Source organism: Prinia subflava, chromosome 2 (assembly GCF_021018805.1).
Source record: "Prinia subflava isolate CZ2003 ecotype Zambia chromosome 2, Cam_Psub_1.2, whole genome shotgun sequence".
Lineage (NCBI taxonomy): Eukaryota > Metazoa > Chordata > Aves > Passeriformes > Cisticolidae > Prinia > Prinia subflava.
The window spans coordinates 91,489,296-91,503,758 of record NC_086248.1 but is presented as its reverse complement, the minus strand read 5'-3'; the positions used below and the strand labels follow the sequence as shown (position 1 = coordinate 91,503,758).

Below are 14,463 nucleotides of genomic sequence, written 5' to 3'. Positions count from 1 at the left end.
ACAGCTCTGTTCCTAATGCATACTCCACAGCTACCTTTGCAATAGTATATCCAGTGTCTCCACATGCCCACCACATTTCCTTTCAGTAATCCCCCTCACCAACACTGAAATCTTCAGCATCTCAGGTCTGCCAAAACTGCTTAAGGAGTTTATTTTCTCTCTACCTCATTGCAATAGCTTCACCAGGAATCACCACCACTTCCAAACAGTCAACAAAATCAGGATGTTACATCTGGATATCACTGCTCATCTGCTCAGAACAAACTTGCTTTCAGTATCCTAGGTTTACATCTCAAGGTGCAGTAGCAAGATTCACCAGGCATTACACAGATCTTGTGTGTTGGAGCTCTCAAGTTGCAACTTTCCAACAGTCTACTATTTTGAACATGTCACAGGAAAATACAGAGTTAACAAATTTCCTTTCTTGAAAGGAAGATTGCTTCCTCTGCACAATTTTTAAAGTTCTACTTAAAAGTAGGAAAAACCCCTCATAATGTAATTTATTACAATCAACCTCAAACTTTGAAGAAATACCATCTTTACTACTGTATGATGTAGGGAAACAATAACTTGAGCATAACTTGGAACTGAAGGCATATTATGCATAAATACTGCTGGCTGTTACACCACAAATGAAGCCTGCTGAATGATCTCCATGCTATTGGTTTATAGGTAGAAATTATACAGAGCTGATGACATGAACAGGATACAAGAGAGAAACTATACACCTAATTCTGAACACCAAGATGCTTCAGGCATTTCTGTCAGCATAGTGCATTTTAAAAAATATAGTTAAATTAAAAACAGATGACTTTTTGGTATTTGGAGTTGTTATTTCAATTTACCTCCCTATGATAAAGAGACTGAGAGTCAAAGTAGCACCTTCCTGAAAACTACTCTACTTTTGCCTGAATGTCTTTCCTTCACAGCACTTCTTTGAACATTTCCATACATGTTCCACAAAGATGCTTCAAAAAAACATTAGTAGCTTAAAAATGAACAGTAAAAACAAACTAGCTTCAGACATATTTGCCAATAAAGAGCTTTTCCAAAAAGGCCATGCTGCCTGAATCTGACTGCCCCAAATCTCCTCCTTAAAAAAAGCAAAATAATCCCACCCAAACCCACCCTGTCCAGACTAGAACGAGAGTTACATCAAGCACCACCAAGAGCACAAGTTCACAAACATCCCAGTCACATCCCCAGTGTGGTACTGCAGAGCTGCACCAGCACTTGCATTTCTTAGCCAGCTGCTCAGAGCAGATCCACAGAGGATGAAGGAAGGAATCAGGGATTCATGAGGTGTGGGCAAGCCCAGAAAGATCATCAGGAGCAAGGAATGATTTCATGCAGGGTAGCTGGAGAAGAGAAGTAGGCACAGTAGATGTACTAAAATGGTAAAGATGACTGTGCACAGCTGACTGGAGCACTGAAAGAAAACTGAGGTGAGAAAAAGCCATTTGCATGCAAGCTTCTATTTGAACGTACTGAGAAATAAGAGACTTGTACAATTCCTCCAAGATACTACACTTAAAAGGTGATTCTCATACATATGATTATTCCAGAAGACCAAAATAAAGTCATAAATCAGCCAATATTTACCCAACAAATGAAGTAAGCTGTTATCCCTTCATATGTCTTTATGGGTGGTCAGAAACATCTGAATAAAACTGTCCTCATGCAACACAGCATCAACTGTATGCAAAATACAAGTAGGTATCACAATGTGTTAATTCTAATTAAAAGATTATTTAGAATTTAAAAGTTGATTCTAATACCTTTTGAAAACCCTAATCGTGTTGCTTTGAAATCTGACACTTCAGTCTAATACTCCAAATTGAAATATTTACATGATGTTCCTCAAATCCAGCACCAAAAGAAACAGACCCATATTGCTTCTAGTTTCGTCAATCAGTATTTACCAGATTCACTACTAAGCATGCACTCATAGATGTCTTCATTACAAGAGATGGCACATTTATGAGTAGATCACGAGGATAGGGATGTCTCCTACCTTAGCAGCACTGTATCCCCTAAAGCAAGATGAGGGCTGCATCCCAGTTAATACAACATGTAAACACACATAATTGCAGAATTCATCCTGCCCCCAACACCCACAACTACATAGCCCTCTACGAGTAAATAGAGGCAGGCAGTCCTATTCTTGGACTGTTTTCAGCCACCATCCCAGCTGCCCTATAAGTCAAAACAGCAATAAAATAAAGCTAAAATGATCTCCCTCAATGAATGGATGACAAGCACATTGCAATCAAAGGCTAGCATCAAGAGAAGAGGAACCTTATTGAAAAGAATTATTAACAGGTATTCTTCAAGACACATTTGTTTCCCAACTGGTAACTACTTGGCTAAAAGGGTCTCACCAACAAAAATGAGTCACTCCAGAACACTGAGGTTCCAACACTCAAAAAATCACACCTTCTACCACAGGTTAAACCATTCACCATCTCCATCTTCCTGCCACTGGATTCTTTACAAAGCATTCCTCTTAAATGTCACTGTCATCTCCTAATTTCTCATCGTTTAACAACAGGATCAAGAAAAAGAGTTGTGTTGGCATCTCAGTGCAACTAAACGCAAGCAACTGCTTTGAATAGCAGGCTTTTCAGAAGGGGTAGCAGTCTGAACAGGTAAGGATGAGAGTGTGTTGCAAGCCCCCCATGTTTCCCACAACAGCAGCCAACATGAGCCCAAATAGGATAGCATGTAAACATCCCTACTGATGTCTGTTCTCATTATATGACAGCTGAAAAGTATTTTCACTCAGAAATTTCATACTCAGATGAAGAACCAAGGCACAGAAAGTAATCCATAAAATAGATGCAGGGGTTCTGCCACCTAGTGGCATCTAGAGCCTCAAATCACTGTATCTACCACATTATTATTACTTTTTTTTTTATTATGGTAAGCACTTGACAGCAGAGAACAGAATAGAGAACACACAGTTTCACTAGCACTGAAATTACTAAGCCTGGTTGCCTGTGGCTTCGTTTCAGAAGTGCATTCTGTAGCACTCAAGATGATGAGAGTTTCAATTGAAGCTTTTCTAGTTCAAATAGTAATAGTATACTTCTCTTCATCGGTCCTCCAGCTCCCACAGATTCTCTGCTGCCTCAGACTGAAGTGGATTTCCTGTTGTATGGTCTCAGTCACCTGCTCATGTTCAGTACTTGCAGAATGGTAATATCTTTGAATATTTGTTGACATTGTTCAAATCTAATAAATCTCAAAAGTAATCATGAGCAGGAAACAGGGAAAAGCAGAGGCTGAGAGGCAAAAGCAGAAGAATGATAAAAGCCTCATTTCTTCACAACACTGTCTGAATCACAATTTGTCAATAAAGAATCTTTGTTGGCCCCAATAGCTGAAGGGATTCCCCTCCCCAGGTCACAGCATGGACACACAGCATGTCACGTCAAGGCAAGGGGAGAAGGGACACAGAGGAGCACTGAGACATGAACTCCTTAAGGCAGAGGCAGCAGAAGGCCCTTTTCACCAGGCCATAAACTCAAAAGCCCCCTTTTCCACTTGGGATTCAAAACCAGAAGCATTTTAATGCCTAAACTAGGTCAGTCTCTATTTACACAAAACACAGATGAGAAAGGAAGTATCAATTCATTTGACTTAGTCAGGATGGGTCCAAACCACCCGACTACATGGCACAGAGCAGCTTGCTGGTTTTTTTATTTATTCTTAATAAAAGAAATCTTTTCAAAGGCACATTCAGAGAACACACCTCACACAAATGTAGCCAGGTAACAAACAATTAAGACAGATATGCTTCTTCTGTGGGAAAACTGACAAAGAAATTTAAAGTGATGTCATATTCTTGTTAGGCTATACATCACAGTTACTTAGGTTTAAGCTCCCATTTGCCAACTTTTGTAACCCTGGAACACCATGAGGACTTCTGGTCTGTATCTACCACACATACCTTAGTAAATAACACATAGGTTGAGGTATTTTAACTTCAGTCCAGAAAAAACAAGCTAACTAACCCCAAAGAATAACAAAAATCCTCACTAAGCAAAAGAAAACAAGCCACATGCTACAAACAACAAGGATAAAAATCCCTAACCCCAAAATATAAGCAAAATCACAAACATAATACAGTTGTCTTATCTTTCTGACAATTTTCCCTTGCCTTCTCAAGTTTTTCCTCCAACTCCACAGCAATCCTTACACTCCCCAGAAAGTTCCTTAACTGTAGGTAGCCTATGACAATTTTGCCCTTAAGAGGTGGGGAAGAAGAAGAGGGAGGAGAAAAACAACAAAAAAAGGGAAGATCTGCCACAAGGGATTCCCAGGTGAGCCAACCCTGAAGACCTAGCAACGATTCACAGATTACCTCTGGGCTTTTATGAGAAAATAAGATTCCAGTAAGTTTTATTTCTTGCTCCATATTCCACAGATTTGAATTTCAGTTATGTGGAGTATCAAGCAAGAACTACCATAGCAATGGAAAGAGGTGCACAAGTGACTTGATGTGAAACCATGTTTGATCTCACAGTGATGAGTTTCATGGACTGCAGCTGTAAAGACAGACTAGATTTCTGCTAGAAAGCAAAGCACTCTTTCTCTTGTCAATGAGCTAGTAGTTTTTACAGCAATGGTCCCTAGGATTGAGAAACACATATTATCAGAATAAGTGCACTGGCAAATCAATGCTTGACAAATGCAGGACTCTGAGTAAGACTCAATGTCAGACGGACACTTCTGTCTGCAGCCTTCTGAACCAAACCAATGGTGGCTTACAGAAAGTGTGGGGCTTTCTTACAATGAGCACTCATGTTCTGGTCTGCATGTAGGACAGCTACTCACATTATTGGAATGTTAGAGTGTCACTCAAAAGAAGTTAAGGATGTGCTATTGTGAAGTTTCACCTTTATCTCAGTTTTCAGGTTTCACTTAATCTCACTTCACATTAGTACTGAACAGATCTGTTGAAACTCTTCTGCAGTGTAGGGAACCTGCAGAACACAGCAGTAAAGTACAGTTCCCTAAACAGGACAATCCACATAAGGGGTTGTTAACCAGGTTAGCCAGAGCCCTTATTTAATCTCACTTCAATAGATAGCTTGCTCAGACAATGGCAAAGGAGAGGGTAAACCATTTTTAGGCAGTACCAATGTGTACCATCCCTTTATATGATGACAGCTCCTACAGACCTGGTTTAGGAATCTCAGTAACACTCCACAGAGTTTTGAAAAAGACTAAGCAAGTACACACCCAGAAAATAAAAATCTTGCTAAAACAAGAATAACTTTATGCAGTAATGAAAACTTCTGAAACAGCACACTTGTTGAAATGGCAACATTTTCCTGTCCTCCTCATTTTCTACCATGCCTCAGACTCATTCCTTAGGTGTTAGGTACACATGTTTTGTAGGAGATTCACACCTATCAGTGAACCACTCAGATCACAAGTTTCTTTGCAAGGGCTCTGCTACCCGGGTATAGCCCTCGAGCCAGGATGTGAATCCCATCCACCCTCTGTTACCTGTATGCTCTCCCAAATATCCACTGTCCTGGAATACTCACTTTCTTGCTCAACATATCTAAGGTCACACAACAAACAGCATTAGCATGCCAACTCATTAAGCATTTTAACTCTCCAACACTAGGAGCAGATGTCAGGGAAAAAAAGATAGGTATTTCTTTCTCTTTCCCTTCTCCCCTCCTCCACACACAGATACACTCTGCACTTTGATCTTGCTTGGCTCCCTTAGAGTTTCCAGGTTCTAGTAAAGCTGGGATGAGGACTCCTACCTTTCTCTGCCCTGCTTACTCATGACTTGGCAGCTGCCAGCATCTCGGTCAAGGACAGACCCAGCTCAAGGAGACTGACAGCATTTAACTCCCAATAGCTCTTCAGGCCTAGCAGATGAGTTCCAGGCTCAAGGTGTTTGTCCTTCTACCCAGTATGCCTAAGTTACAGGATATTCAAACCATAGCAGAAGGTATCCAGTTATTGCAAGCTGGAAGCCAAGAGCAGGGGCATGCACCATGGCAAGGACTAGATGCTCAGAGTGATGTCACAGACTGAAGTACACCCCTTAACTCTTCAACTGATATGGCAGTATGAAGTTCAAGACTTCTGAAAAGCAGCAGCATCAATGGTGCTATTGTAGTTTTCTGTCACAAGTGATCTATCCAGGTGAAGAATACCCACACTGCCCACAAACTATAGCAACATATTAATTAACAAATTTTGTTTAACACACGTTACATCTTGTTTTCTATCCATCATTGTAGTATGGTGTATCAGTCATAAATTTATTAAACCATTTTGGATGTTTGAAGTGGTTTTCTTCAGAAGCATCCAGATTAGCTTTTTAAAAATATATTATTTTTACTCAAGCGGTAAAACCTTGATACCAGTATTCTATCCTGACTTCTAAACATGAACAACAGTTTAGGAACTTGTGTTCAAAACTCCCATAAAGCAATAGACACAAATTACAGAAAGACCCAAAGCAGAAAGATGAAACATGTTGCTTTTGGCATTACTCTGTTCCATATTTACGTCTACAAGCAGCCTGACGTGACAACTGCAAAGAAAGACCTCAGACGTACCCATATAAGTGTGCCAAAAGGGCTGGAAGCCCCAGCTCACATGATGAGAATGTCAAGCATTTCCTCTGCTGCTGTGTGTGACTGCACCTCCTAACCAGGGGTCAAAAGCACATTTGAGTTTCCAGTCTGGGGCTTGGGAGTCTTTTTTATACTTGTTTTAAATCAAAAGAGTGTTTTCTTTGTCCTTCTAAAGTTATATGCTAGTGCCAAAAATGTTCAACATTTAACATTATTAGTGCAGTCATTTCTAGAAGCTGCAATTTTGACATACATATCCGACAAATCGTTTAAATTCTAGCACCCTAAATTATGTAGATTGGTTTGTCACTATGACAACAATTTTTACATGTCTAAAACATACAAAAGTATGATTTTTTTTCTGTTCCTTACAGAAGCCAAGATTTATTGAAAGCTTTACCGCTTCTGGACAGAAAGGCAGAACTTACATAACACCTGATTCTAGACAAACCACGTTGAATGAAGAAGGAAGTTTTAAGTTTCATGAACATGAACAACTCTAATTTAAAAAATACTTTGAACACAAAACACTTGAAGGAATCTAGAACAACAGGGAAGAGAACATATGCAGGAATTCTGGAATAGGTAGAGCTCTTTCTTATCACCATTAAGGCTAAGAAAGTCTTTGAATGGCTTTCTCAAAAGAAAACCCAACCAATCTCAAGGTCAGGCTTCATATTTAAAACCAAAGTTTCTCCAAAAGCCAACTGGTTCAAATGATCTTGCTTTGATTCAAGTCTCCATACATACATACATCTTAGACACTTTGCTAGTAATGCTTCATTTTATTAGAAAGAAAAATTAGTCTGATGATGTGGAAGACATATAGTGTTTGTTTTATTTAGAAAACAACACCACAACAACTTCAAGGCCAAAATTTGGCGAAAAAGTGCTAAAATAGTTTGTCCTGTGCTATAGAACTGTTCAGAATCACAAAATATTGGTATATCATCCCTTTAAAGAGACAATTATGAAGTTACTGGAGGTGATCCAACAACAACAAAAGGTTGCTTTTACAATAAACTGTTTCCTATTATTTATAGACACATAGCCACTGTACTAAAATTTTCATGTTGACCAGTATGTCAGTATCACTGCACACATTCATTCAACACTCAGTTATCTCTGTCAGCATCAATGCCACATATATCCAAACAAGACTTGCCCTGTCAAAACAAGACCTGTGACCCAGCCACAGGAATATAGCTTCCTGCTACTATACAACGTTAACGTGATGTTTACACACCATTCAACTTGAGATCTTTGCTCAGGTCTCTTCTGTCACATGTAGCTAACTTTTGATCCCTAAAATCAACACTGCATCTGGAAACATTCTGCTGAAAGTCACCTGCTCCATTTTCACTCTCTTCCTCAACTTGAACAGAAGTAAGGTCAAGCATTCATTTACACCTGTAGCTTGCCACTACAGTTGAAGTGGACATACTTCAAGCCTTCTTGCCAACATGGAGAAGAGCTTTTGGGAGGCACAGAATTTACCAAGTGCAAGAGCTGACCAGCTCTAAGATACCTGCCCTGTTTTTTCCTAGCCTCATAGAAGCTCCAGGTACAATCAGTTATCTTGTATTCAGTTTCAGGTGAATGCAGGTAAGCATTTGAAATAGAAAAAGGCAAGAATAATGCTCCTTTGTCTCTAGGAACAACCCTGCTTTGACCATCACATCTGACTGCTGGCTTTGTAGGAAGCATTTTCCCTGCAGTCCTATCCCAGAGCCTCCAGTAAAGGTTACACTTCTGTCCACAGCAGTCTCAAAAACTGCCAAGTTTGAAGGAAACTGAAGTGTCACAAATTGAAGATCCAGTATGCTCTCCATATGCACTACACACCCAAGGACATAGGAAAGCAGGCATGGCATCTGTGCAGGTGTTCACATGAGCAAGTGCAGCACAGCAAGGCAATAAGCTCAGTTACTACACTGCCAAAACACCACACATTTACATAAAATGGCAAGGAAAAAGGGAAAAGACACTGCACTACTTCAAATTGTAAACAATTTTTGTGATGGTAACACTTTAGGGTTTTTTAACCAGCTGCTCAGTTTTGTCTTCTATATTCAATCTTTCCTCCAAACTAGTTCCTGCAATGCAGCTTTTCCCCTGTTAATACAAACTGCATTATTCATAATCTAATTAAGCCTAAAATTAGGTATCCGGCCACATCAATACAGAAATATGAAAGTCTGTTTTCCCTTTTGATATCTTTCTGAAACTTCTATACAGTTTTCCTCTGATTAGCTTGAAATCTCATAACATAGATTTTGTCTGTGTGATATCTTGCCTTGAAAACAGGACATGCTAAAATAACCAATATACTGGCTAAAAAGATCACACCTCCTTGATCAGGGAATTGTTCTCTGAGCAACTAGACTCAGGAAAAAGGGATAAGTCCTGCAAGTGTAACACTGCACTGTCAAGCTGTGAAAGCAACTGCACTGCCAGATGTGCCACTGTCACAGAACCCTCTCATTGAGTTAATGATCGAGTTCTCTTTCTTTTTTTGTTTTGGAATATTGCTTTGTATATTGAAGTAATCAGTACTAAAAACCATTAGTAATCTGTATTATTTCCATATCAAATGTGGGGTTTTTTCCCTTCTGCCTCTATGCATTCAGAAAAAAAGCCCAAAAGCTACACTTCTGGTTTTCTCTGTGTTGATGTGAAATTTTGCCTTCAAAGGCACTTACTTGGCTCTCACAAGCATGTTTAAGGGTAAAATCTGGATCTTTGCCACAACTGCATTCCTCATTGCAAATACATGCCAACCTTCAAAGTTCAGTTATTTGAGCAAAAACATACATTAATTGTTGTGCAAGGGGAGTGGAAAGTATATCAGATTAAACACATCTGAAAGTATTTCACTCTTTGCTTGATAAATCAGCATAAAGCTGGATCTATTCCATTCTAGTTTTTCAATACAGCCATTAAGACCACACAAGTGAAGTTGTACACAAAATACACCTTAACAACAACCCAACAAGCATTCAGAATAAAATTACCTTCTCATATTTGTTATTCCAGGACTGGTCTAACAGGTATTTCAACATTTGTCAGCATAAAGTTATTCAGTTACATGTAAAAAATAATGGAATGCAAGGAGTGTGTTGCAATAAGCCAGCTTAATAGATACCAGCAACTTAAAAGGCCTTTTCCTTTCACCTATGAAGGACAGCAGTGAATACCTTGGAAAGGTGCAAGCCAGGTAACCAAGAAGCAATTCTTAAAAGAACAGTTTCAATGATTTAGTATCATCAGCATGTTTTACATGTGGACAGAGATACAAGTGAAAGAAGTTCTTTTACCTAAAGGATTAACCACATCTTTCATCAAAAAAGGCACAAACTTTATCCTTCACGTTTGTTCTGAATAAAGACTGAGTTTAAGTTTGATATGGAAAATGCTTATGGTTTGGATAGAGTAGAACTGATGAAGTTGACTGGTTTCTCCTCTCGGAGCTCAAGTGTACACTGAAGCTGTGAGGCAAACCCACCATCACTGCTATGACTGACGGCACTTATTCTCTCTCTGGAAAACGTGTTTGTCTGTGTCATATCACAACTGGGTATTATCAAAGCAGACTCTCGGAAAGAATCTGCAGACCAAAGTTTTTATTAAATCAGTTTAAGAGAACCCAGCCCACTCAGTGAAAGACTGGATACACTGCCCCCCAACTTTCCCTTCACTTCCCAGAGGGAAGAGGAGATAGCTATTCCAGCAGGGAACTTGTAGTAAGAAATGAGCTATCACTTGAAGACCTGATGATGCCTCTGAGGCAGCAGCTCATAAGAGCACAGCTCCAGGCCTGCTCTACTAGAGGAGGAACAGCAGGCTTAAGCCTTAGGTTCCTGTTCTTTAAAGCTCTGTAGGGCTATCTGAACTTCTCCCAGTCAGGCAGAGAGAGAGAAAAAGCAGACAGAGAAAAGCAATTACTCCAGAACCGGAGTAATTGAAATTAGATTTTCAGCTAACTGAACAGGCACTACATTACAAGTTTTCCATGCTACTTCCTGTCAATGTCCTACAAATTTATCTTGATGAAAACAAATTACTTCCTCTCAGTTCCTCATCCCCAATCCTCAACATCTCACACCAAGTCTGAAGAACTTACTCTTTTGTGCTGGCTGCAGCTACTTCTCTGCAAATTTTGACTGCAAGAATGCATAGATGCAGTTTATTGAGACTCCTGTCTGTTAACTGTGGCTCAGCAGACAGAAGGACAGAAGGACAGCAGACAGTCCCTTTCCACCCCCAGCCATATTTTTCACAGTCCACTCCAGCTCAACCAAGCTGTCATCATTATCAGGCTCCTGAAAAGAAAAAAGCTTTCCAAGCTCAAGAACACAGGATTTCCTGAACCATATCAGAACAGGCACTCATCAAGACAATAACCAAAAGCATTTGAAACAACAATAACAAAAATGAAACCAAACTCAAACACCCCAACACAGGAATCTATTATTGTTAGTATTATTATCACTAGGTATGCAATAGCTTTTCCAGACAGTTTCTTTTTGGGCCCAAATATGTGCATTTCCTCATCGTAGGATGGTTCATGACCTCCATACAAACCTTCTCTATGAAAGGTCACTGATGGTCCACGTAGAGAAATGGGCACTTCAAGCCTGGTGATGGAGTTGGGAGGCCTCTAAGCATAAATGTGCTTTATGCTATGTACTCTATTGAAGTAACAACTCTTCAAACATTTTCATGTCTACATGAAAATTAGACAGATTTTGGCTACCAAGTTCTATGACCAAAACAATCCTTTAAAATGTATCTAATCCTACAGTTTTCCAGGAAAACAATGGCAAGGGATGTAGACTGCCTTGAGCATTACTGAGATTGCACTTTAGCCTCACCACACTTTCTTCCCAACAGACATCAGTGCCCCTAAAGAGGTTACACACAGTTGAGTAGGGATTAATTTCTTCTCATTACAAGCTTTCCCAGTACAGGGTAGAGCAAGTCTCAGGGAAATAAAATAAAGAACATTCAGAGCCTGACAACGACATCTGAACAACACGACATTAGAGCTAAGGTAACCTGATTTTGGGAAGGAGGAATAGAGGAAGTTGTTTTAAGTGAAGTGGGATACAAACAGAAGTAAATAGGTAGGCAAAGAAAGGGACAGAGAGAGAGGTAAAGTTGGAATGAAACACAAGGAGCCCAGGAAGGCAGACAGAATCCAAGCCAACAAGAAAAGAAAGATCCTACATTACGCTCACTAGAGAAAACTTTGGGTTAGCAGAGTAAGAAAGCTAGAATTGACATCAAGGGAAGACCACACACAAGCTGAAAAACTCAAGTATAAGACAAACTAGATAAAGAAGGAAGATGACTGGAAAGGCTCTTGAAAGGGAAGGTGCTAACAGAAAAAGGCACAAGAAAATGAAGTACAAGCAAAAGCCTCAACCCCTTAGCACATTCCTATATGGAAAAGGGGATTCCAGATTTCAGCTCACTGTTACTTGTCAGGTTGTATCTATGCAACAGATTCCTTATCTGCAGGCTTTCAGCAAGCTGTGCAGCTTTCTTCAGAAACTCTGATTATGGTGTATCCATCATTCAGGTATTCAACTTATGCCTTTTTAATCACACTGTGTATTTAATTATCCATGTAAAGTGTGGTGAAGAGAGAGAAGTTAGACTACCCTCCCTTGGTCCCACTTTCCATGGCAACAGATCCTAATAGAGTATTTAAAGGTTTAAATTACTAGTTTTAAATCTTCCTGCTATTATCTTTAACAGACAAGCCAGAAGAATGAAGTATACATCAGTACCTCGGATTTCAGGAAAATCTTAATTTGACATATTTAACAGATCTTATGAATCATCCCTTTTTACATGACACTACACTTTAAGATTTAGCTTGCCTTAAATAAGCTGAAAGATTTCTCTGTTTTAACAAGCTCATAGAGCCCTCTGGTTTGTGTACTACCTAAGCCATGTTTCAGGTGGACTTTCCAAGTGGTTGAATTCCATTTTCAGACTATTAAAATCTGAAAACCTGAAATATTCAAGCAGCAAATACTGGCTCGAACACACCAAAGTGTCTATTCCATTTTACCTAAGAGACTTGGCTTGCTTAGCAAACAGGGACGTGGCAAGCACCAGTGGAAAAAAGTTATTCTTCTTTTCCGTTAGCTTAGGTACAGCATGAAGCATTACTTTGGTTTTAATTACCAAAACAAGAACTAACACATTTAAAGAAACAAGCTCCATTAGCAGTTAGCATTCAATTACCAATCCTAGTCAGAGAAAGAAGGAGTGAGCATCTACAGTGCAAAACTCGCTAGGCAAATTTAACAGACTAAATCTGTAAAATGCAGAAACCAAAATTACATTATGACTTCTGCCTGTCTGTTAGGAAATACAAAGGGATTTACCTTCCAACATCCCTCAGTGGTACAGTTTGATTGTCTGAGGATGGAAATGCAAATTCACATTCTTATGAGTAAAAGTTGGACTGTTATAACACTCAAGTTGTAACTGCCAGACTTCTGTTATTTAAAGGTACCGTTGTTGCTTCAACACTTGCATCAGCCATCCTTTCCAACTGTGAAAAATTAAAAGTCAACAGGCCCTAAACACTTCTACTGGTGCCCCACAGTCTGAGGCTTTGGACGAATACTCCCCTCACTCCACAAAGAAATAAAACCGAGGGGAAAAAAGAAAGAAAATTACACCTCTGGAAAAATGACTGCACCACAGCTCTTATACCAGACAGTTTACATGTACAATATTGTTACCTCATGGCTAATTATAAAATGCTGGTGCTTTAAAATGAAAATTTAGCTGAAAAAACTAGATCGCTGAAAGCAAGTGACTCAGAATCAACCTGCCTCAGCTATGCCGTTCCACACGCTAAGTCCATTTCTTCCAAGGCTGCAAAGTACAAAAAGACAACCCACAGCAGATTTTCATAGTGAGTTAAACACACAATGAACTGCCATGCCAGTGGAGTCCTGCTGAAATACCACAGACTTAGTCACATATTCACAAGTCAAAAGAGAAGTGGTAAGACTGAAGAACCCATACATGCTATTGGCTCACTACCACATCAACAAAGACCAAAGGTTCTGCCTCTGCTCTTATTAGAGTTACAAAAGGAAAAAAACCACAAAAATCCCAGACCAAGCACTTGTATGCCTTTAGTAAGCACATCATGAACAACGATCATGAGTATGAGTATGTTTCTTCAGTTTCTCACAACATCTCCTTCATTAAAGTCTGTAGCACAGAATCAATTTTTGTAACACAAAAGAAGTACAACATATCACACTTGCTTAAGTCAGATTCTCCTAACTTATGGTCAGTAGCCAGATAAATACATTAACTTTTTCAAGGTGACTTTAAACATTGGTTTAAAGTAGTCTAATTAAGCAGGTCCATACCACTAAACAACTTCTGCGTGTTCCTGAACACTTTGGAGAATAAACAGTAATTACAGCATCATAGAAATGGTCCAAGATCACTCCTTTAATTGTTGTTCAGAACAATCCAGAAATACACCATGCAAATTTAATTCAAGCTGAATATATTTCAGCCAACTCATTTCCAGTTTAGCCATAAGCAACAAAAACAACAAAAACCAACAACAAACAAACAAACAAACAAACCACCAAAAAAACCCAAAAAAACAAATATGGATGTATGCATAAGCATAAACATATGGGGCCTAATACAAATCTAATCAAAGGAACACAGGAACTGTAAAATATGAGCAGTAAGGTAAGGTCACGTAAACTTAAAGAAAATAGCAATTCATGCATTCATATAATAAAAGATGTAAGTATAATCAGTAACTACTCTTTTTTCTATGCCTTTATTCTTGAAA

The 14,463-nt window shown here is 39.2% G+C and overlaps 1 protein-coding gene across 3 annotated transcripts in view; it reads right to left on the bottom strand.

The window, feature by feature from the left end:
* CRIM1 (cysteine rich transmembrane BMP regulator 1) overlaps positions 1–14,463 on the bottom strand; it is a 177,236-nt gene that overhangs the window by 147,382 nt on the left and 15,391 nt on the right. The gene's annotated exons all lie outside the window — the stretch shown is intronic.